The 26301-nt window shown below is 42.0% G+C and overlaps 1 protein-coding gene across 1 annotated transcript in view; it reads right to left on the bottom strand.

Moving 5' to 3' along the window:
* Nucleotides 1-26301, bottom strand: part of Ror2 (ROR family WNT receptor 2) — a 239964-nt gene that overhangs the window by 57007 nt on the left and 156656 nt on the right. The gene's annotated exons all lie outside the window — the stretch shown is intronic.

Here is a 26301-nt window from a genome sequence, read left to right on the forward strand (position 1 = left end):
CCCTACTTCATCATAGAACAGCCAGGCACTGGCCTGCAGCAGACAGCAAGTTACCTCCTGAGCAAGGCCAAGGGTCATGGGGGAGGGAGAGCAGAGAGTGGAAGAAAGAGAAAGGAAGACATACAAGCACTGGCTGCCAAAACACATTACAAAAAAACAGTGCAGGCTGCCCTCCAGACTGAGATGCCTGGTAAACAGGGACTGAATTTAGAATTGGAGAATTTCTTAAGCAACTCATCCCCTGGCCCAATCCCAAACCCACTGGCAGCAGCCTTGTATGAATCTGTCACACAACAGTAAATGACAGAAATTTGTTCATCTGTACAACTGCAATCCAATCCCTCCCCAGCGTGCACTGCCTGCCCCAGAGATGGTCAAGGGTGTCAGTAGGAGTAGCTACCTCAAGTGCATTCAACACTAGGGCCAAGCATGGATTCCACCTGCTCTGGATTGAACGCTCAGGTTCAAATGCAGTGAGGTGTCCAGTCCCCATATCTTGAGGGAAGGGTGAGCAGGTGAGGCTGGTGGAGCCCTCACAGAGGCTGCCTCCATTTCCCAACTGGCCTCCTAACTATGCATGTTTCCTTTCAAGTTTTACCCAGAACCTAGGTCTCAACAGGGGCCAGCTGACTGCAGGGTCAGAAATGGTGAAGTCATGGGGGACTGGATAATGCTCTTCCTGGAGAGAGCTGGGTTTATGACATCAAAAGCCTGTCAAAGACTGGTACACATGTGGAAGAGAGTATCATTCAGTATTCCAGGAGGAGATTCTGGCACAGGCTACAGACACAAAAGGACAAATACTACATGACTACACTCATGTGAGATCCCTAGTGTAGGCAAATTCACAGACAGAAGGTAGCACAGTGCTGGATGGAGGCCATGGGGAGTTGTTAAATGAGGACAGAGTTTCAACAGAGGAAGCTGACCAATTTCTGGAGATGGATTGTGGAGACAGGTGCCCAACAATGTGAAATTTACTTAACGCCACTGAACTATACACTTAAAAATGCTGAAGACAGTAAACAAGGTGTTACATGTATTTACCACAATTTTTGAAAAGTCTACCAAAGGCAATTTATAATTCACTATTGAGTGGCTTCATCTGGTTAATAAAACAAACCACTGGAGTATCTCAGATGCCTCTTGAGAGGAGGTCTTGCTTGAAATCCTCAGGACTAATTAAGAAGGGCAGGCGGTTTTAAGACAGGATGAGGCTGGCCAAGAATCTTCTGCTGCCTGGCTAACTACACTCTGGCTGTCTAACCGTGACGGTGCTGGTGCCTCGTATGCCCGTCCTCCCGTCCTCCCGTCCTCTGGCTCTGTGGTTCCTGCACCATGTGGTGCAAAAAGCCTACATTGGCCTCCGCTCCCCCACCTGCAGGGCAAATTTGTTTCTGAATGGAGAAAGGGTTTTCCAGTTCCATTGTTCCCATCAATTCTGGACAGAACGTCCCTGTGCCACCCCGCACAAAATGTCCCTTACCGACTGCTCAGCACTAATGTCCTTATAAACCCTTCCCCCAAATCATACACCTCCCTAGGGTAATCCTACCATTCTCCCTGGGCTAATAACTGCATATATTTTCATCCCACAACTGCTCGAGGAGAACTATGCAGGCCAGTCAACAGATTTTTGCTAAAAAATCAAAGATTTCAGTCTGGATTTGAAGTTTTAAATTGGCATGTTCCACATACTGTCACTCAGCATTGTATAAATGTAGAGAGACCACATGAAATCAAACATACTTGTACTGTGTACACATACAGTGGACCCTTGACTTAAAAACTCAGTTCGTGCATGGGGGCTGTTTGTAACTCAAATTGGTCAACTGAAGGCTCAGGCTCCTCTACACAGCCTTCAAAGTCTCTCTACTATATAATTCTAGGTGACACTTTTTTCCAGAGAGATCTTAGTATCCTTGGAGAGACACTGGCCCAGGATTTCTCAATTAACCTCACACAGGAAAGGATGTTGTAATGTTCCTTCCAGAACTCTTTAAGGGTAAAATCTGTATCTGAAACCATCTGGAAGCACAAGTGTCTAACATTCAGATCATAACTCAAAACTGTGATAGTAAGTTAAAACTAAAATTCTGATTGTAACCCAAGTTGTTCATGTGTCAGGCCACTCACTACTCCAGGGTCCACTGTACATTCAAAAGGGAATGGGGAAAAAATAAGAACCAAGATACATCATGTACAGGTACAAGCACCCAATGATAAATGTAAACGTATTGTATACCTAAAATGTACCAATAAAAGAATTTCAGGGGGAAAAAAGTAACTTTTGGAGCTGAACACTGAGCTCTTTAATTCTCAAGCTTTTTGCTAATAAATTCATCCATTTCTATGAAAAAAAGCCATAAAATCTATTAACTGCTTAGAATCAGACAAGTGGTATGAAACAGTCAAATAAATATGCACAGTAAAAGAAAAATAAGCTCTGGTATCCCAATCCCACCGTGGAAAAATGGCATGTGGACGTGCATCTGCACAAGCACTGCTTATGATTATTGTCATTCGTGCTCCGAGTCCATGAATGGGGTCTGTTGCTCACACACAGAGGTTTGATTCCTGTTTCTTGCAGCCTCACCTGCTATCCTAAGAAGGATCAGAGGGCCATCTGAGCAAGAGTGCATCATCTGTATCTTTGGAGATATCAGGTGACATTCCAAGCAGTCCACTAGACTGCTGATAGAGCTCCACAAGCACTGGGACGTGGGTGTGGACAAATCTGAGGCTTAGAGTGCTTTCCTCAGCAGGTCAGATATGGGGAACACTCTCAGGCTGTCCACTCACCAGGAGCCTTGAAACTGACCCTAAAGTTTCAACAAAACCAGACTCTGCTATTATTTGCTAACAGAGAAAGGAATGATTTATATTTTTTTGTTTGTTTTGGTACCGGGGATCGAACTCATGACCTTGTGCTTTCCAGGCAGGTGCGGTGCCACTGAGCCAAATCCCTGGCCCCATAATTTATATTTTGAAATTAAAAAGCCACATAAAGTTTAGGACAGAATGGTCGTCCTCCCTGAAGACACTGGTGCCTCCTGACATGTAGTTAGGAAGGAGGACAACGGGGACAAGCAAGAAGAGGCCCCGTGCTTCCGGGGGTCCCAAGAGGGCTCCTCCTGTCCCTACAAAGGGCTAAGAACAATGTAAAGGAGGCCCTGGAGCCCAACGCCCACCAGGTCAGCCCAGTCCAGCCAAGATCACGGGGATTCTCAACTTCAACAACCATGGGAAGCAGCAGCTCTCTAAGTTCTATCAGCCCTACAGTGAAGATACACAACATCAAATCTTCAGGAAGAGTTTCCATTTGGTACCTAAGAGAGATGAAAGTGTTTGCAATTTCCTAGGATTTTGGTAATCAGTCTTAAGCTCTATAACTTACTGTGACCTATGGAGTTAAATCTAATTGGAGGATCTGACAACAAACTGATTTATAGACATTATGCAACACTATACTTTGTGTTCTGTTTGGATTTTTCAGAAAGTGAACTTGTTTTTGTTTTTATCCCCAGTACTGGGGATTGAACTCAGGACCTTGCGCTTGTGAGGCAGGTGTGGTGCCGCTGAGCTAAATCCCTGGCCCTTGAATTTGGCATTTTACATCTAATTTACATGTTCGTGGAAACATTACACAAATGTGAGCTGGATTTAATTTTACACGAAGACAAGGTTCACAATATTCTTGTGGAAATGGTAATGGGGAGAATGGTACTGGAGACCAACATGAATAAAACTGTTACACAAATTGATGCACAAAACAAACTGAAGAAATCTGAGGTTGGCTTAGCAGGAGCTCCAGCCCATGCTGTATCAGCTGTAAAGAATATGAATCTTTCTGAGATCTCAAGAAATATGAACATCGGTGACATCAGTATAAAAGTGCCAAATCCTTCAATAAAATATTAAAAAGGCCACTCCCAGGCAAAATCCAGGGGGAAAAGTTATCTGAGTTTACCATACAGTTGTTTACCAAAAATAGAGGAGGAGAGTCTTAACCTTTGCTCTTGGATTTAAGTCAAGAGACTGTATAAAAAATTGTGTAAAATCAGTATGAAAGTTCAATATTGCTTGTCTTGCTCAGTGATTTTAAAGAAATTGTACAGTTCCAGTGTGATTTTTGTTTTGTTTTGTTTTCTAAACTGCATTTGTATGCCTATGTAAGTCATGCCTCTATATACTGGCTATTACAGTATTTCAAAAGTGAGGAATTTCTTTAATTATGTACAGTCCAAAATGTTGGTGTTTTCTATGAATCACAAGTACACCAGTCCTTAATCTTTCTGCTATTTTTCACAATTGTTTTTTAAAGAACTAAGTATGTATTGCATGAAAACATTATGACCTTTTCTTAGTTTAAATAAACTCAAAGGAAATGGGATTTCTAAAGCGCCTTTCTCTTTGCCTGTTAGCTACTTTAGGAATAATTTTTTTACAACCCTCTCGCTCAAAAAAGTAAACAAAGACATATTTTATCACTGTTAAAAAAGAATAATGTAAAGGAAAAAAGTGGACATATCAACAAAAATTGCTCCCTCCACATGCACACATCAAAATATTTCCATTAGTCATCTGGTATTATAACTACTACCATTTAAACTTCTCCTTTTATTTCATTTTTAAATGTCTCTACAGTGAATAAGCATCAAGTTTTTATTGCACTATAATTCATACACTATAAAATTCAAGTATTTTACATGTTAAAGTGTATAATTTAGTGGCTTTTAGTATATTCCTAAGGTTGTGCAACCACCATCACTATCAGATTCCAGGACATTTCATCACCCCAAAAGAAACCTTGTTACACTAGCAGTCACCCGTCAACCTGACTCCCTTAGCCCCTAGAAACCACTAATCTGGTCTACAGATTGACCTATTCTGGACATTTTACTCAAATGGAATCACAGAATGTGTGGGCGCACACTGCCCTACATGACTAGCCATGGTGGAGTGAAATGGCTCCATCCACATTGGACAGAGCACCACTTAGCCTCAACCCCCCAGAAGAAGGGATCTGTGCCTGAGACTCTTGAGTGAGTCTGGGAGGGAAAGGACAGAACTGCTCCAAAAGTGCACAGTGGCCAGGATTATTGATGGGAAGATGTGACAGTTAAGGAGCAGGCAGATTTGTGTGATAGGAAGTGCCCACACTCCAGCTGCGGAAGCGCCTGGGGGGAGTGAGGGCAACAGAGAGTAAGGAAGGATTTCATCATGGCCAGTGTCAGACCATCACAATGATGCAGCATGCAGAACACATATCACTGGTGTCCTCCCTGATGGCCACAAAACAGGTAGTCACCGTCCTTGTTGGCCAGTTTACATCAACTTTTACCCCACGACCTGCTTTGGCAATGTCTGCCAGCCAGGGTTAGCTGACGGCTGGTCATAGCCCATGTGCCCCATCCCTTTTGCACCCATCCTGGGCTCAGAAATCTTTCCTTTATCTTTCAGTTTTTCTCTCTGGAGTTTGTGTTACCCACAGTCAATTACAGTATGTAACACTACACAGAATATTCCAGAAATAAATAGTTCATAGTTTTAAACTGCATGCAATTCCGAGTAGTGTGATAAGATCTCACATTGCCCTATGGAGGTGTGAACCATGCCTGTGCCCAGTGTCCCACGACACACACATTACCTGAGTAATGGTGTTGGTATCAGATCAACTATCTTTGTGTCCCAGGGTCTGTGTTCAAGTAAGCCTTAGTAGTAGCCTAAAGCTGTATCACAGTGCCTCTGTCATTGACTTCAGTTCATGAAGCACTGTATCACCTCAAACTATCATCGTCATCATCATCATCATCATCATCATCATCATCATCATCTTCAGGATGACTACAGTACAGTACAATAGGATATTCCAAGAGACAAGAGACACCTTCACCTTTCATTATAATATATGGCTGTGTCTATTTTATTATTAATTATTGTTGTTCTTATTGTGCCTAATTCATATATTAAATTTTATTGTAGGTCTGTACGTATAGGAACAGACACGGTATATATAGGATTCCACTGGGGTTCTTGGAGCATACCCCCTTGGATAAAGGGTGCTGCTTTAGTTCTTTACATGGATGGCTATTTGGTTTCTACCTGAAGCAGACACCCTCTCATCCTGGCTAGCTAACAAATTCCTAAGCAAGGCCTATGTCCATTCAGTTTGCTGAATGGATGAGCTAAAAAAAAAGGCCATGGAGCCTCCTGTTCCCTGTCTGAGAAGAGAATCAACCAGCAGGCTCTTCATCCTAATTCCACAGGACTTTCTTATCAGGTCCTGTAAAGGAGGACAAAACACATGCTCTTCATTTTGGAGAAACATTTACAGGTGCACCATGTGTCAACCAAGAGTGGCAGGTGTGGGGCGTGCACAGCATGCCCAGCTTTTTTCCATTAGATCCAAGAGAATTTCACTGAACACACAAAATGACACAGTATGGCTCCCAGGAAACAAAGCCTTTTGGGAGCCTCAGTAGGCTGCCAGAGATCTATCTGTAAGCTTCTTATTAGGTTTTGCATGTCAAAAGAAAAAAACCATTTAATATGAAATAACTTAATGTTTTGTTTGCTTGTTTGCAGTGATGGAGCTCAAACTAGGGCCTGCCAGATGCTGGCAACTGCTGCTACACCAAGCTATACTCTCAGCCCCACGAAATAAAAATGCAAGTTGTGGCTGGTTAAAATGCAGTGATACATCGAAAGCATAGTTTCACCCATGTCAGAAGTACACATTACAGCCAGAAGTGAAGACAAAATACATGGTGGTATCTTATATGGAATCCTGGAACAGAAAAAGTGTATTAGATAATAACCAAGGAAATATGCATACTATGAACGTTAGTCAAGAATAACATTTCAACACTGCGAGAAGAAATGTACCACACTCATGTAAGATGCTAGCAAATGGGGAAACTGGAACCCAAGGGGGTTCACTGTGTTACTTTCACAACTTCATGACACATTCCAACACCTTGTTCCATCCCCTAACTGTAGCTCACAGCTAAAGGAAGACTTGTAGGTAAAGGGAGACTTGTATCTCCAAACAATTGACATTCTTAATGATACCATCATTAGAAACACCCCCAAAGCCAATCATGAATACTAACTGAATAATTAAAATATGATCCAGATTCAACGGATTGAACATGTTTTTCATTGATTCATACAATACGCCAGCAAACCCTTAGAAATAAAATATTCTGGAGAATGTCAAGGTTTTTAGCTGAATCCTACACTAATCGTCATTGACATGGTGATACCAGTTCTTAAAAGAAGCAGGAACTGATGGTATACCCTTGGAGGCACTTGTTGAATGTCCTGTCTATTCAAAGCTGAACCCATTAGTGTCTACACAATGACTAAAGGGAAAAGACTCAGTGTTGGTATTGACAATGCTTGTTAGCAATCAGTTTCACACCCAGGTGCACAACACCTGCAGGTGCAGGCTCTCATCAAATTTGTATGAATTTTTAATAAACAGACACTGAGTACCAATCAAGCAAAACCCTTCTGCAAACAACTTTTCTACATGTCCCTCACATGTGGCATCAAGAGAAGAGAAATTTATGTCTGGAAAGTGGCAAGGGGTGTGTCCTGATTTCCAGGCTCTTTCTTTAATGACACTATAATCTCACTCTCATTAATAGCAGAGACACTATTAACCAAGAATTTACTAATGAAGTTCATCCCATTCCTTTGGACTTGAATCATGGAATTATTCAGTTTTTGATTTGTGTTTCTTTTAACCACATTTTCTTGTTCAGACTTTTCATCCAATAATCTTTTCACCTGTTGAGCTGAATCAGCATGCTTGGTGTGATGTAATTAGATGCAGTTCTCAAAAGGGACTTTCGGTCAACTTCAAAGCAGTCTCCTTTTAATTAGTGAGAGGATTTTATTCACCAAAGCTTGGCATTCTTGTATTTGGTCATCCTCATGAAAAGGTATAATTTCCAGGATGTAACAAAGGAGTCATGGTGCAGAAAAAGACCACAGTCCAAGAGGGTGAACCTGTTTCAAACCAGCAGCCTCTGGAGAGCAAAGATGGTGCCCACAGTGAGCTATCAGGCACGGAAACTTGGGTAGCACACTAACCTGCCCCGCTGCGACTGCAAATTCCAGTCTTATGTTCCAGAACTACAGTTATCTCAGCAACACATCAAATCAAAAACATCCATGATACTGGATGCAGCAGTCAGTGAAAAAGTAGTTGGAATGGAGCAGAGTATAAAGTCCTGAAAAGGTGAGTCCACGAGTCTGGAAACTGGGCCAGGCAGAGTATGGGAACACTAGAGATCAGATAGTTTCAGGGAATGCTCTCATTAAAAGGTTACACCAGCTAGAAACCCACATAGAATCTGGGGTGAGCTGCCAGTATCTAATTGGTAGTGGTCTTAGCAGTTTGTAATTTTTTATTTTAATTATGTCTAACTTTGAGTTGAATAAATATTAACTTCTGGTTCTATATTCCTGAAAGGACCAGCTGATCTCTGCTTTGGAAATATAAAACAGAATTCAACCACTTGAAGATGGAGTAACCAGTGTCTCCTGCCGGTTTAACCTTGGCTTTGGTCCCACTTCTCCAGAAAGCATAGTAAATTCCCAAGGAGCTGTGCATGGGGCCATTCTCTCTAATGTCACCTCCATAAGGCTTTTTCTACCTTTTGCCTCTGACGGCCCCAGAACTTCTAACAAAAGCCTACTGTTGGGGGCCAAATGAATGTTTGGCTGAAGAGCAAGGGAGGCTGTGTGGCCTCAGCAAGCTGAATTGGGGCCTTTCATGGACTTTCTCTCTTTTCCAACATCCACAACCCCTACAGCTAACTGCAGTGGGCCTGGCAAGGGCCACTCCTGCCAGATGCAGCTGAGAAGGTGAGATCCCACCCCCTCACTGTGACGCAGACACTGGGCCCTGACTGCCTTCTCTAAAATGATGGCTTGATTCTACTTTAATCCCAGCAAAAAAGGAGCAAACAGAAATGCTAGGCAAATACTTCAAGTATATAGCATCAAGTGCACTCAAGTATATTGTCATTTTATTTTGTGGAGGAGTCTTATGGATATCAGTTATTCCCACTACAGAGTCATTATCCAATTTGAAGTTCATCCTATGAAGACAGTTTTTAATTAAAGGTGGTTGTAGAGGAAGATGTTTCTGAAAAAGATTAAAAAGAATCAAACTGCACTGTCATATGGCAATGAAGAAAGGTTCCTTTACTTGGCCTTAGTCTACCCACTGCCCCTTGGACACAGGAGAGTAGAGGGCTTTCAGGGCCAACCAGAGAAGCCTTAAGGTGGGCTGAATGAAATCTAGAGGCCAGGAGCAGCCTCCCTCGCCAGGACCTGAGTGCTAGTTCTGATAGCTGGAGGTGGCCCTTCTTCCAGACAGGTCCAAAATTCATGGGTAGCCTCACGTCAGAGTCCAGAAAACAGTTGGGGGCAAATGTCTGTTATCCTGAAAGGTGGCCTCTGTATTAGTTTCTCAGGTGAATCATAACAAAGTACCACAAACTCCGAAGCTTAAACCACAGGCTGATTCTCTCTTAGTTCTGCAGGTTCCGAATCCAAGGTCAAGGTACACAAGGGTGGGCTCCATTTGAGGCTGTGAGGAAGGATCTGTCCCCAGCCTCTCTCCTTGGTCTGCAAACAGCCAGCTTCTTGTGTTTTTTCACACTGTCATTCCTCTACAGGTGCCCATCCCTAGGTCCAGATTTCTACTTTTTAATGGATGCTGGTCATTAGTGATCAGGTCCCAGCTTGATGACCCATCTATAACTTGGCCACCCATGTGAAGACCTTGTCTCCAAATAAGGTCACATCCTGAGAGACAGGAGGTTAAGATTCCAAAGTTTCAGGAAATAATTCAACCTGTAACAAGTAGTGTTATTTGTCTCCATAAATCATGTTGATGATTTGTCTTCAAATCACGTTGATTTGAAGTGATTTATGTGATAGCCCAGCTTAGACTGGCAGGGACTACCTGCATGAGAAAGAGCAACAGCTTATTTGGATGAAGTAGATGAGTTCATGGGATTGGCCTGCCCACAAACCAGGGGCACTGCCACCAACTTGCTTGTGACTCCAGACCTTCAAACTCCTTCCCATGCCAACTGCTGCTTACTTATAGGAAGATAACCCCAGCTGGTGGCCCCAACCCTCAGCACACATGCGTGGAGGAGGCTGTCCTCTGATGTCCCTCCCCTAGTTCCCAGCAGTAGCCAGGGTGCCTCCCCTCGCCCCAGCATTGTGCTCAAGTGAATTCTTCAGTTTCTCTCTCTTGGCTGACATTCCTTTTTCTCATAATATTTATACTAGTGCCACTCTGGATCTCCAGTGAGGAGCACATTGGGGCCAGGACACCAAGGAATGGATGTGGAACCCAGCCTTGTACAGCCTGTGTGGCCATTTTTGGTAATGGCCCTGTTGGACATTTACACAGTGGTTCCTGATTTATGCACATCAGCCTCCCAACCCTTCACCTGCCTGTGTGTGCCTGGATCTTTTCCTGCCTCCATCTGCTTTGCACTTTTTCCTCTTCCCCAGTCTTGGCTTGGACCCCTGAATAGCCTATTTTAAACTGTATCAAAATATGCACAACTCCCAAACTATCTTCCCAGGCCAGATTGCTCCCTCCTCCAATTGTGCATCTCCCAGACAATCCCTGCTGGTCAGGTCCAACTCAAAATCCACTCTCTGTAGTCCCACCGCTGCCTAAACACTAACTCTACCCTTGTCTTGCTTAAGGCCACAGATGCTGGACTTGACTTTGACTCCTTTTCCCTCAAGTCCCACATCCTATCCATCAAGAAGTGTTTGCTCTATCTTCCGGATGCTGCCAGAATCCACTCCTTCTCACCCTCACCCCACTGGCCCTGGGACCTACCTGCTCCCAGCCCTGCAAGATGACAGCAAATGGCCCTAAAAGAATCCTCTGCTGGCTCTGCACTTTGACACGTGTCTGCTCTCTGCAAAATACCCAAGGTTTCAGACACTGTCATGCAACACCATGGGGGAAGCTGTGAGAGGAAGAAGCCAAACATCAAGAGCATTTCTGGTAGGATTCACTTACTAGCAGCAGTCACCCATAAGTGGGGTCAGAAGACATCGCTTCTGGCATCACACCTGGGTAGGAACAGAAGGAAGCTTTCTGTTTGGGTGCTGGTATGGCTGCTGGTTAGGTGGGCATGCACACAAAATTCATCAAACTATACACTGGGAATATATGTACTTTTTGCATATGTAAATCATACCAATGCACAAAGTCTACCAAAGCTTTAGAAAGCTTACTCATATAACACAACTTCTTGGAGTGAGGCTTTTCCTGATCCTACTCAAACTATCAAACACTTACCTGTCTACATATGCACATCATGAACCTAACAGTGTGACTGCCTCCCTGGTTTCCTGCTCTTCTTAACACTTTCGAGCAACTATTTTCTGTCTCCCCTTCCTGGCAGCAGGAGGGTCCATCTGCAATCACTACCCAATCCCAGCACTTCCCACGCTGGAGTTCGCAATTCTTCTCACCTCTGGCTAGGAAGTACCTCCGCAGGGAGCTGGCAGACTCCCCTCCAGGTTTAGCTTATAAAGGAGGCCTCCCCAGCTGCCTTCATTTAAAACCTCTTAGCCCACCTGCAGCCTCTCCTCCTTGTTGTATTATCTTCAGAGCACATGTATTGCATGTGTGTATGTGCACATGTGCGTGGATGCACACATCCATTTGTACCTGTTCACTCTGTCTCATATCAGAGGATGTGTCCCATCAGAGGATGGGACAGCATAGTTGTAATGTCTTGGCCCTGGAACAGTGCCCAACATGAACAGGCAATGGACAAACACTGGAGATATCCAGACAGCATTCTGTCCACTCTGAGAAGCCCAATGTCTAGCTCAGATGAAAGCCAGGATTATGTGCACTTCAGGTGTGTGGGGTCGAAGTTGCTGCACAAGGCCACATCACCTGTGCTGTGTCACCTCCTTTCCTAGAGGCAGATGCTCTGTGTCACAGCTATGTGTCCCTCTGCAACCCTGGTCCCTACCTCCTAATCCTGCCAACTACAGGGGGCACCCACCTGCCCCACAGCCCTCCTGTATGTGTGTGTGTTGGGGGGGGCAGGCCCATCATCTCTGACAACAGTCGCTTTTAGCTATGAGGACACATTTCCAACTGAATCCAACCAACGTCAAATGAGTAAAAAGAAACTAAGAACTTTAAAACATTACCAGATTCGTGGGTCCAGAAATAGAGCTGAGGGCTAACACATATGCAACAGAAGCATCTCCAGGGCACTCTTCTCGGTGACAGATGCCAGGTTGCAAAGTGACACACTGGAGAGTCCATCTCCAGAATGTGGTGTGAGGCCGGAATGAATTTGCTCGCCCTCTTCAACAACAAATATACACAGATTGGTAAGAACTAACCAAAGCTAGAGAATGAAAGAAAAAAACCATCTGCCCAATTACTGAACATTGGTAAGATGGCAGGTCTGTACTTTTTAAACGTAGCAACTCCCATCCCCTCTCCCTGTCAGCTCAGAAGCATGGCAGCCAAAAGCCACCAACTTTGCAGACAGCCAAGAAATCGCAGGATCTTGGAGCTCTGTGAAAAGGACCATCCGCACAGCTCAGTCAATATTCTGTCTGGGCTTGTAGCACCTGGGAAATCTCTGGATTTAACTCAGAGCTCATTAAGGCTGGGGAGGGAGGGTGGCAAGTAGTAGACACCTCTGAGGCATTACCAAAACAGCGCCAAGCTGCAGCAGCACTTCCCCTGCCTGATGCTCTGACTACACAACTGTGGTAATCGTGATTAATTATGCATTTATAGAGGAGACATGTGCATGCCTAGGCGATGCACATCCCCAGGAAAGACCTGGGGATAGAGAAGGGACCCATCACTCATCTCTAGGAGACTTTGACGCCCAGTGCTATCAGGAAGAGATGCTAAGATTGTCTTGTGAACTGCTTGTCTCACAAAGATCCCCATGGCAGAAAGCTCCTCGGAGACAAGGAAACTTGATTAGTGATTGGCTAACCATCCAATTACACTGGGTCAGATGTGGCCAGAGGTTTTTTTAAAAAATAAAAAAACCTTAAAAAACATAACAAGTAACTTAGTGGTCACACATTAGAGTAAATACAGAAACCACACAACTAGTGTAGCAATGCTGCAAAACAAATTAACGGTAACAAGAAAACACCATCAAGAACCAAAATGAAGAAAATGCAAGAGCAAAACACAATAGCAAACAGCAAGCTTTGGATGGCACAGGGATTGCTACCCAAATTGGGATGCTCCCTAAATTGTTAGTAAATATTATTATCTGTCTCAGTTACTTTCTCATTGCTGGGACAAAATACCTGACACTCACAAGTTAAAGGAGGAAAGGTTAATTTAGTTCACAGTCTGTAGAGGTTTCAGTCCATAGTCAACTGGCTCCAAAGCAGAGCAGCATAGCAGAGAGGCACTGCAGAGGAAAAATAGTCCATGGCAAGGCAGACAGGAGGTAGCAAGCAGCAAGGCTGTCTTCTTTCTGTCCTTTTATATTCCATCCAGGCCACAAGCCTATGGATTGGCACCACTTACACCCAGGGTGGGGCTTCCATTATCCATGGCCACAATTATGCTAAACCAATTTAGTTATCACACATCCTTAATCCATATTCACACATTCTAGATCGAGCCACCTCCCGAAAGCCTCATCTATGAGCAGATGAGGCTTGGAGGGGGGGGTGCATGTAGATACAAGCTGTAACATTATTTGTCTTCAAGACATGCAAGGAAACATAAAGCAAAGAAACAAACAAACAAAATACTCATCAGAAAATGCCCCCCCCAGGGGAGGGGGCAGGATTTTGAATTTAACAAACATTTTACATAAGCTATTATAAACATGGTCAAATAATGGAAGAATATCTAAAGAATTACATGAACTTATAATAACTTTGTCTTCCCAAATAAAGAATTTATCATGTGAGTAAAAGAATGAAATAGAAATTCTAGAACTGAAAGTATAAGATCTGAAATTCACTAGATGGATTCAACAACAGATTTGAGGGTGCAGAAAAACAAATCAGTAAACTATAAGACAGATAGGTCAAGAGAGATTATCCAGCATAAAAAGAAAGAAAATATCATCTTCCATTTCTCTTTTCAGAGTGCTACAGTTTTCAGAGTAGAGGTCTTTGATTTCTTTTGCTGAGTTGATTCCTAGGTATTTCAGTTTTTTGGGTGCTATTGTGAAAGGAATTATTTGCCCTATTTCTCTCTCAGTGAGTATGTCATTGGTGTAGAGGAAAGCTAATGATTTTTGTGTAATGACCTTGTAACCAGCTACTTGACTGAATTTGGTTATTAAGTCTAGAAGACTTTTGGTGGAGCTCTTGGGGTCTTCTATATAGAGTATCATGTCATCTGCAAATAATGACAATTTGACTTCTTCATTTCCTATCTTTATTCTTTTTATTTTTTTCTCTTGTCTAATTGCTGTGGGTAATGTTTCCAAAACTATATTGAACAGGAGTGGTGATAGTGGACATCCTTGGCTTATTCCTGATTTTAGTGCGAAGGATTTCAGTTTTTCACCATTTAATATGATACTGGCTGTTGGTTCTTCATAGATGGCTTTCATCAATTTTTTTGTAGGGTTTTCATCATGAATGTATGTTGGATTTTGTTGAACACTTTTACCAGATAGTTTCTCTGGTGTGAGAAACTGAAAATGTTAATAAGGACTAAAAGGTAAAATAGATAATGTGAAATAGTAAGAAAAGGGGCAAAGAGGAAGGAAAATTGGGAGGGGTAGGGGAAAGGAAAGAAGGGGATGGAATTAATATGAGAAAATGAAAAAAAATGGAAACAAAGTCTTTGTAAATAGAGAGGAACAAAGGGGTTGAAGGGAGGGCAGGGGAATGGGGAAAAAATAAGAACCAAGACAGAGTATGTAAAGGTGCGAATTCCCAATGATGAATGTCATTATATTGTATACCTAAAAAGTACCAATAAAATTAATAATATAAAAAAAGAAAGAAAATAACAGGGTCTAAGAGGCCAGCGGGACACTATCCAACATACCAACACCTACATAATAGGAGTACAATAAGAGGGGCAGAAAAAATATCTGAAGAAATAATAACCAAAACCTTACTAAATTTGAAATAAGTTTAATTTACACACTTAAGAAACTCAATGAACTCTAACAAAGATAAAATTTAATATACCCACAACAAGACAGATCAATAACAAACTGTTGAAAGACCAAGACAGAATCTTGAAAACATCAAAAAAGTGACTCATCTCATTCAGGGGATCCTAAATAGGATTAAGAAGTGGATTTTCATAGGGATCCAGTGATATCACATACTCAAAGTCTGGAAAGAAAACTATTATCAACCAAGAATTCTATATTCAGCTAAATTCTTCAGAAATGAGCAAGTGAGGCCATTTCCTGATTTAAAAAAGACAGAGAGACAGAGAGAGAGAGAGAGAGAGAGAGAGAGAGAGAGAGAGAAAATCTGGCATTACCAGACTGACCTACAAGAAATAGGAAAGAGAATCATTCAAAATGAAATGAAAGGACATTGGACAGGAATTCAAATTCACATGGGAGAAAGGGGTAAAAATATCAGCAAAAATATTATGTACGTACTATGACAGATGATAGAAACAGGGTTTTTAAAAATATTCTTTCTTAATTTATTTAAAAGACTACTACATTAAACCCTAATTATAAAATCATGCTGATGGACTTATAACACATAAAGATGTAATGTGAACTAATTGTCCAAAAGAGAGAGGAACAAATGAAGATTTATTGGAGCAAAATTTTTGCTTACTATTAAGTTTGTATTGGTCCAAACTAGATTTTTTTTTTTTGCTTAAATTCTTTTATTGGTACATTTTAGGTATACAATACATTTACATTTATCATTGGGTGCTTGTACCTGTACATGATGTATCTTGGTTCTTATTTTTTCCCCATTACCTGTGCACCCTTCACCCCTCCACCCTTCCCTACTTACATAGACTTTGTTTCCATTTTTTCTTTTCTCATTATTTTTCCTTTCCATTCTTTCCTTTCCCCATCTCCTCCCACCACCCCTACACCTTTTGGACCTTATAAGGATTAAAAGGATTAATAACTAATAATTGATACTTTGAAATAGCAAACTAGATTTTTTAAAGCTAAATTTAAAATTAAAGGTGCAATCCCTAAGAAAATAGCATACAAACATATAATAGGAAAAAATTTAAAATATACAATAACTAAGGAACTATGTAACAAAAAAGACAGAAAGGAATCAAAGACATAAATCATATAAAAAGCAAATAGCAAAGTAGTAAATGTAAAAAAAATCCATCATATTGATAGTTAAATATAAATTTCTTTAAAAAGCAAATAAAAAACCTCAAAGATTAGGAGAATTTTTTTTAATTATCTGTTATGCCTTATATCTAGATATCCCCCAAAGCCTCATAAGCTCATAGGTAGGGCTGGATGTAGGAAGTGTGAATATGGATTAAGGGTGTGTGATAACTAAATTGGTTCAGCGTAGCTCTGGGTATGGATAATGCAAGCCCTATCCTGGATGGGGATGGCACCAACCAATAAGGTTATACCCCGGATGGAATATAAGGGGAACAATGGAAGGCAGGTTGGTTGCTTTTTTCTGCCTGCCCTGCCATGGACTGTCTTTCCTCTAGGATGCCTCTCTGCCAGGCCACCCTGCCTTGGAGCCAGGTGACTACAGACTGAAACCTCTACAAACTGTGAGCTAAAATAAACCTTCCTTCCTTTAACTTTGGATGTCGAGTATTTTGTCTCAGCAACATGAAAGTAACCAAGATATTATCCAACTATATGCTGTCTATAAGTGACACACTTTAGATTAAAGAAAAACATAAATAGGTTGAAAAGATGTATCATAAAAAACAGCCACAGTGAGAGTGGCCACACTAGTATCAGACAAAATAACTTGAGGCAAAAGTGTTACCAGAAAAAAAGATGAATATTTCATAATGATAAAAGGCTCAATCCATTAATCCATTATAAATGACATTGAACTTAAAAGAGTTCTACAATACATAAAGCAAAAACTTCCTGAAATAAAGGGAGAAGTAGCTAATTCAACAACAATAACTGGAAACTTTAGTATCCCACTTTCCATAACAAAACTAGACTTAAAACCTCAAAGGAAATAAAACACTCGGGCAACAACATAAACCAACCAGATATAACACTAATAGAACATGCCACTCCCACAGCAGGCCATACATTTTCTAAAGTCCACGTGGAACATTGTCCAAGATGTCAGGCTATGAAACAAGCTTCAATAAATGTGAATGGACTTAAAATCATAATATGTTCATTAATTAAAATGGAAACAAAATTAGAAATTACTTAACAAAAGATAATTGGAGAAACTAATATATGGAAACTAAACAGATAATCAGTGAATCTCATGAAATCACAAGGGAGACTATAAAATACTTTGGGATGAATGTGAATGAAACACAACGTAACAAAATTTAGGAGGAATAGTTACAGCAGTACTTAGAAGAAAATCTATGGCTCTAAATTTTTAGTCTGCATTAAAAAAGATCTCAGGTTAATTATACGACTTTATATCTTAAGGAATTAAAAGAAGAAAAACAAAACAAACCTAACAGTAACAGGCAGAAGGAAATAATGAAGACTAGAGAGGAAATGAAGAGTGAGAAATCAAAAGTTGGTTATTTGAAAGGGTCAACAAAATGAACAACTGTTTAATTAGAATGATTAAGAAAAAAAGATTCAAATTATTCTTAGGAATGAAAAGAGGACACTGACACAATGTTACATAAATAAAAAGGACTGTGAGGAAATACTATGCACAACTCCATCCCAATAAATTAGATGGCCTAGAGTAGCATTTCTACAGACAAACCTACAGAAACTGACTCAGGAAGAGAAAAATCAAAATAGATCTATAATAAGAGACTGAATTACTAATAAAAAAACTTCCCAAAAAGAAAAGCATAGGACTAAAAGGCTTCTCTGGTAAATTCTACGTAATACTTAGAAAAGAATTAATACTGATCCTTCATAGACTCTTCCAAAAGGAGAATACTTTCCAACTCTTTCCATGTGTTGGGCATCACCCTGACAGAAACACCAGACAAGGACATCACAAGGAAACAAAACTACACCATATCCCTTACAAATACAGAACATAAAAGTTCTCAACGCTATACAAGCAGACACAATATGTGCTTTAGAGAGATGTGTCTTCCTACTAAATATGGACAGAGAGATCAATAAGATGCAGACTGAAATCCAGAAATGACCCCAATACATACAGAAACATAAATTATAAACAAGGTAGTTTTTGAAGTTAATGGAAGGGCTGGGGATTTAGCTCAGTGGCACCACACCTGCCTCGCATGCGCAAGGTCCTGAGTTTGATCCCTGGTACCTAGAAAAAAAAAGTGCAGTTAATGGGAGATGAATGGTAACTCCATAAATGACAGGGGCAGGATAGTTACTTGGGGGAAAAAATAAAGTGAAAAATCCTATCTTATGCTTCATGAAAAAGTAAATTTTAAAAGATGACAGAGATTTCAGCCCAAAATATGAGTAAGCAATTCTGTTTATTAATGAGAAAGACAACCAAAGGACATAAAGAGTCTCAATACAAATGAGTTCCAGTGGCGACAAAATATGAAAAGACTCAAAACTGCGGTATTGATCAAACAAAGGTAAACTGCAATGGGAGACCAGGGTCTACATGTCCTGTGGGAAAGGGGGAGAAGCAAGCCTGGCCCAGAGTATGGGGAAAGCCTCAAAATCTCCACAAGACCATCTGCCATCTACACAAACCAGTCACATATTGTGCCCAGTTTCAAGCCAGGAATTTATCTCCAGCTCTGGTTGTCAAAGAAAGTCAGGAAAATACCATACACTGATTAAGCCCAGACTGATTATGGTTAAATATGATAGACAACAACACATATAATAAGCATACAATAATGACAGCAATAATTAGGTTTTTAGCATTGGCTAAGGCAACTTCTCACGAATTATTTGGTGTCACCCTCAAAGTGACACTGTTTCTATTGTCACTCCTAGTCACTGCTGACTCACAGCAAGGGTATCTCTCCAGGCCCTTCCCCAGCTGGTTTAATGTTTAGTTATGCAGCACAGTAAAGTTCACAGCCATGTTTCCACAAACTTATTATAAATGCAAACATGCTGTGCCTCCATACACCCTGCCTTGAAGACAGCGAGGAGACTTAACGGGCTGCAGCCCTATTTAAAATATTTACCAAAAAGAATGCCAAGTCTAGCACCACATAAAAGTCAATGGGGAGAAGAGGCCTGGAAATCTTTGATGCCAGAGGGTGCAGTCTTGCAGAAATGGGGGTAACCGGCTGAGGCAGGCAACAAGGACCTCCCAGAGCTCCCTCATTCTGTACATGTAAGACCCCTACAGAGGCAGGTGAGCCATACCAAGACCCTGGCCTTCTCTTCCCCCACTGTTCCTTTTACTTGTAAAGAACTCCAAGCCTAGAAGAGTTTAGTTTTGTTAGGTTTCTTTGTGGTGCTGGGGATGGAACCTGGGACCTGGCACATGCTAGGTAAGCACCCTGCTACTGAGCTACACCCCCAGACCCCTGGGAGGAGTTTGGTCACTTCTCCATGATTACCAGCCCTAGCCCAGATCCAAGTCTTCTACATTTTCACAATTTACTATGCTTTGTCCAACCTAGTGTTTGGCTCTAAATGCTTCTCTGATCTCCATTTTTCTTGTAAAGATTTCTGTGTCTGTGTAAAATTAATTAAATAAAATGTGCATGCCTTTCTCCTGTGCAATTGTCTTGTGTCAGTTTAATTCTTAGGCCTAGCCAGAAACCCCAGAAGTAGAGAAAGATCTGTACTCCCCATATACCAAGAAGCTGCAATCTAGGACAGGTCCACTGAACATGTCCTGTAGGACATGCCCTGTAGGAAGAAAAGCAACAGTCATGCAGCTTTCCATGCAGCTCAGCATCTCTGGAACAAGTTCTCTGGCTGCAAGCTTTGAGCACCAACCAACTGGACGTCAAGTGTGCAGGGCAGGTTAATGGGCATGGCCTATAAGATGTCTGGGCATCCTTCCAACACTTCTTTCTATGCTAACCTGCTCCCAGGCTTGGTGCTCAAAGGGAGGAATAGAAAGGGAAGAATCTCAGAGTGTCTCTGTGATGGTCACCTGAGAGGAAAAAGTGACAAAGGGACAATGTGGATTGAAAAACTCCTGTATGAAGGCAGGGATAAGATATACTTGCTGCCCTGCAATGAGAGAAGGCAGTATCCCTGCAGGAAAACAGAAATAAATCTCCAAGAATGGTGGGGTGCCCAGGCATGCCTGAGACGCATGCAGTGTATAGGAAATGACTCGAGAAGGGTGGGCTCCATCAAGAAAAAGGTCCTGGTGATCCATCCAAATCCATGGAGCAGCCTGGTCTGTGGACAGCCCACACTAAGTCCTGAGGAAAGGCATGGCCTTGGGGCTGATCCACAGACACATTCCAAATGACAAGTGCTCTCAAGAATCAGAAGAACCTCCAACAAGCCTGCACCTTTGCTATGGAAATCTCTTGTAACAGACAAAGGTCTACCCATCTGTGGGTAGCCTGGAAGCCTACCCTCTAACTGATCTTACCTAACATTGAAAACTGTGGCCGCCTTCTCCCTTAGATGGCAGGAGTTACTAGGCCAGCCTACAGGATGTGTGGCCAGGGTGAGGTGGGGTGAGGACAAGTTGCTCAACATTATGCTGGGAATATAACAAACTCCACAGAACTCATTGGTCAAGATCGCTTGCACAAATGTACACACCCAGAGCCCAGCCCTGGGAGTTTTATCCTACAGAATAAACTCACATGTGAACTCATATGGAATGATATAGATGCATACATGGATATTTAAAGTAAACTCGTGAAATGACACAGATACATCATTATTCACCGAAGCACTGGGTTGTGGAGTTTTCTATTTTCCTTTATGTGGCTTTGTCTTTTGAATTTATGACCATGAAGTTTAACATGTTATAGATTTGGGTTACCATAATCAATACATAGAACAGTTTCATCACCTCTAAAATCGTCTTGTGTTTTCCCTCTGCAGTCAGTTTCTTTTCTCTTCTCTCTCCTGTCTTTCTCCTCTTCTTCCTCTTCCCCCCTCCTCTTCCTTCTCTGTCTGTCTGTCTGTCTCTCTCTCTGTCTCATTATTTGTCTTCCTGAGAATCATGAAATCACATCACATAAAAGGAAACTTTTGGGAATTGCCCCCTTCACTCAATATAAGGTCTTTGGGAGCCACCTACCTTGGTGTCCGCCTAAGTGATTTCTTCCCCCGAGGTGCAGAACATGATGCTATAGTATGGATGGACCTTGGTTTGTCTGTCCATACCTCCTCTGAAGGAATTAGGGCAGTTTCCAGTCTGGGACATCTATGAATACAGCAGCTACATGGAATACTTGTGCACAGGCTTTTTGTGAATGCAAGCTTCCCTTGTCTGGGGAACAATGTCTACTTGTGTGGCAATCCCTTTAAACTAGCTCTCTCCACTTCAGAGAGCATTAATCCCCCCAATGATCTTGGGTGAATTGTGACCCTGGAGGGTGGGCCTGGGATTCTGACTCATCACTCCTGGGTGAGGGCCCCACAGATGTCTACAGACCACCATGACCCTCTAGTCTCAGGTTCTGGGCAGACAGGGTCAATCCTCGGTGCATCCCTTCCAGTGTGAGTGAGTGAATGAGGCTACCGGATCATCTGGTCATGATGAAGGCTGTCATAAATAAACCTTTCTGAATGAGGAAGGTTTTAGGTGGAGCATGAACAAGGCCCAATTTGCCCACTGTATTACCCAATGGGGCCCCAGGGCATTTGGGTTTGAGGCCCCTGCCCAGTTTCAATTACAGGCAAACACTTTTCAGAGGACTGAAAGGCAACACTTTCTCTGCAAAGGCAACTTCAACTTAGACAACTTCAACTATGGAGGTCCGCAAGGAAAAAGGAAAGAGGGTTGGGAAGGAGGGGGCTTATAGACCATGAATAGAAGCAGTATCATTACTTTTTCTCCTTCCTATGTTTCCACAACCTTGCAGGTTCAAATACTGAGACAGTAAACATATCACTGACACCCAAAAGCTGTATTATTGCAGATAGCTAAGTTAGTTAGAAAATATTATAGGGCAGTCAGACAGGGTTGGGCCCTCACCATAGAAAAAATTGAGGCACATTCACTAAAGTTTAACATTAAAAAGAGAGAAACTACTATATCCACATAGTTCCCCTAGAGATAAATAGCGGTGATTGATATTCTAAATAGACATCAATCACCTTAATTAGGGACCAAACCATCCCTAGCTAGCCCACTTCCTTTCTGGTCTATGTATGCTATGGGACTTGTTTTCCCATTTGATTCCCATTTAATCAATATTATCTGGGTGACTGTACTTGTAATCTTTTTGATTGATCATGGTTTTGTCCCACCTTATGCCTACCTTGTGATTTTCCATTCGATCTTATTAGTTGACTATAATTTTGTCCCACTTTGTATCCACCATCTTCTGGCTTTGCTCAATAAAACACCTTTGAGAAGCAGAGTGGGTGGGCAACTCACTTTCTTTCTCAGAGCTATCTTTCGCTCAATAAATTCCTCCTACTCTTAACCTCTGTTGTTCCTAGAATTCATTCTTTGATTTTAGAGAACAAGAACTCACGTTTCAGATATCTAGTGGTTGAGAGTTATATTTCCCTTACGTTATTTGGATTACTTGGTACCCTATATCAGTATCCTCTGCAGAGCTTGTGCCTGGGCCCAAATGGCCAAGTCTGCTAAGCTTCCTAGGGCGGGACTTTGCTCTGCAGCCTCCAGGTGAGTACCAGGCCACAGGAAGCACAGCCCTTGGGCTGGGCTTACTACTTTTTGAGGCAGCTTGTAGGATGAACTGATGCTTGGGTATCAGGCATCACCAGGAAGAGGGCCTGGGTACAGGGTCTGTGTTCACACGAGGGAGGATGGGAGATAACTGTCCACTTTGGACTCAGAATTGCGGGGGGGGGGGTCCCCTCAGTCACCAGGCCAGCCCTGATCCTGGGATTCACCAACCAGGGGATCTTTATTTTATTTTTTTATTTTTTTTATTTTTTATTAAATTCTTTTATTGGTACGTTGTAGGTATACAACACAATTACATTTCTCACTGGGAATTGTACCTTTGCATAATGCATCTTGGTTCTTATTTTTTCCCCATTCCTAGCCCTCCCTTCACCCCCTCCACCCTCCCCTATTTACAAAGACTTTATTTCCATTTTTTCCATTTCTCATCATTTTTCCTTTCCCTTCTTTCCTTTCCCCTGCCCCTCCCACTACCCCTACCCCTTTGGACCTTTTCTTCCTATTTTACGTTTTCGATTATTCATTCTAATCATTGGTACATTTTAGGTATATAATATAATGACATTCATCATTGGAAATTTGCACCTTTACATAGACTCTCTTGGTTCTTATTTTTCACCCTTGCCCAGCCCTCCCTTCAACCCCTCCATTCCTATTTACAAAGATTTTGTTCCTATTTTTCCATTTTCTCATATTAATCCCATTCCCTTCTATCCTTTCCCCTAGCCCTCCCACTTCCTTCCCCTTTGCCCCTTTTATTCCTATTTCACATTACCTATTATACATTTAGTCCTTATTTACACTTTCAGTTTCTCACACCAGAGAAACTATTTGGTATTTATACATGTGTGTCCTATTTATTTCACTTAAGAGTATTGCCTCAATGTGCATCCACTTAGCTCTAAATGTCTCTAATTTCTCATTTTTTATGGCTGAGTAGTACTCCATTTTATAAAAAAAACCACATTTTCTTTATCCAGTCTCCAGTTGTTGGGCATTTGGGCTGTTTCCATGTTTTAGCTATCACAAACTGTGCTGCTCTGAACATGGGCGCACATATATCACTGTGGTATGATTCTTTTAATTCTTTGGGGAAGATTCCCAGCAGTGGAATAGTGGGGGTCAAATGGGACTTCCAGTCCTAGTCCTTTGAGGTATCTCCATACTAATCTCCACAGTGCTTGCACCAGTCTACACTGCCACCAGTAGTGGAGCAGGGTTCCTCTTTCCCCACAGCCCCACTAGCATTTGTTATTGGTTGATTTCATGATAGCAGCCATTCTTTCTGGAGTGAAGTGGAATCTCAGTGTTGTTTTGATTTGCATCTCTCCAATGACCAGTGATGTTGAACATTTTTTCATGTATTTATTTGCTATTTCTACTTCTTTGTCTGAGAAATGTCTGTTCATTTCAGATGCCCATTTTCGGATTGGGTCTTTAAATTTAGGAGGTCTGATCTTTTTTAAGTTCTTTATAGATTCGAGATAGTAGACCTTTGTCTGAGGAAGAGCAGGTGAAGATTTTTTCCCACATTGTGGGTTGTCTCTTCACACTGCTGGTGGTTTCTCTTGCTGTGCAGAAGCTTTTTAATAAGAAGAGATCCCACTTGTTGATTGTTTGTGCTAGTTCATGGGCAACTGAGGTTTTGTTCATAAAATCTTTTCCTACACCGATGTCTTCAAGGGTTCTACCTAACCTCTGTTCCAACTGGTTCAGAGTTTCTATTTTAATATTTAGATCTTTAATCCATTTTGATTTTAGTTTAGTGCATGGTGAGAGATACAGGTCTAGTTTTAATCTTTGGCAAGTTGAAGCCCAATTTTTCCAGCACCATTTATTATAGAGGCTATCTTTCCTCCAGTGAGGGTGTTTGGCTCCTTTGTCAAAGATGAGATGGCTGAGTGTGTCTGGCGTTGTTTCTGCATCTTCTAATCTGTTCCACTGGTCCTCAAGTCTGTTTCTTTGCCAGTACCATGCTGTTTTTATCACAGTAGCTTTGTAGTAGAGTTGTAGGTTGGGGATTGTGATACCCAGGGGATCTTTAGATTATTGAACGACAGCAGTAATAAAGAGTAGGCTCATAGATCTGAGCTCTAGAGATAGAAGTTTGAATGGAAATTTACTGTGACATTCCTCTGTCAGCTAAGTTTGGGATTAAATGGATCATGTAAAAGCTTGTTTTGGTCTGCTCTTGCAAATTTCTCCTCCAAAATCTTCTTTCTGGGCCAGGGATTTAGCTCAGTAGTTCCAGCATCTGTCTTACAAGCCCAAGGTCCCTAGTTCAATCCCCAGTACCAAAAAAAAAAAATCCCCACAAAACTTCTTTACTTTCCTTTATGATTTAAAAGCTAAAACCAAGATGATCTGTAAGAATAAGGTGTGAGCTTGCTTTCTGTCATGAAAGAACATTTATTCAAATGCTGTTTGAATGACAGGCCTCAAATAGTGAGTGTTTAATTACTATACCTGGAGTTATAGGGCTTCTAGTCTTCCAAGCACATGATGTCCTAGAGTCTTCTGAGTGTGAGGACTCCCAACATCCTGCTTGGTGCCTCAGTAACCACTGTGTACATGGTCACAAACTGCCCGCTGCTCACAGCGCCAACCTCTGGCCACTCATGCTCCACACCGATGACAGTCACATGGATGCTTGGTTCTAACCATTCACCCAAGACACCAGAGTATGCAGCAGGCAAGAACAACAACATGGAGGACCCTGGCTCAGCATTCCACCCCCACCCCAGGGCCCAGGGTAGGAAAGGACCAAAGAAACAGTCTATGGCAGTGTGGCCTGGCTGGAGCTGCTGTCAGTAAAGCATGTTCTCTGCCCCTTCCTTCTATCAGATGCAGACTTCTCCTTCCTTGCTCCTGCCCCTGAACAATACTCTCCACTCCTCACTCTTAGCGAGAAGCCAAGAGAAGCTTGGCTAAAGAGACACAAGATCTTGGAAGGGAAAAAACCAGATGTCTAAAAGGCAGACACAGCCAGAAGAAGCAGCAGAGAAATATATTCCAATGCTCTCTGGATGAGGAGAGTACGCCTGTGCATCCATGTGCCAGTGCATGAGCACATACACATGCAAACACTCACATGTGCACAGGTGAGCACCATCAAACATGCACATATGTACACATATCATACACAACCCCATGCACACAAATAACCGCACACAGACATAAGCACCAAGCCCACATGTGCAGGGCTTTTCTTGGCAGGTAACAACCAACCCAGCACTGAAAGCTGAACAGAGAAAAAAGGGGCATGAAGTGATTGATACCAGTCTGTTTAAACCTTCAACAGGATCACAAACTCCCACCAACACTGTCCTCCCCATAGAGCTAATGTGCAGACTATCCTCAGCT

The sequence above is a fragment of the Heterocephalus glaber genome, unplaced genomic scaffold, assembly GCF_053883595.1.
Source record: "Heterocephalus glaber isolate CG9 unplaced genomic scaffold, H.glaber_assembly_v1.0 deba00000621, whole genome shotgun sequence".
NCBI classification, from domain to species: Eukaryota; Metazoa; Chordata; class Mammalia; order Rodentia; family Bathyergidae; genus Heterocephalus; species Heterocephalus glaber.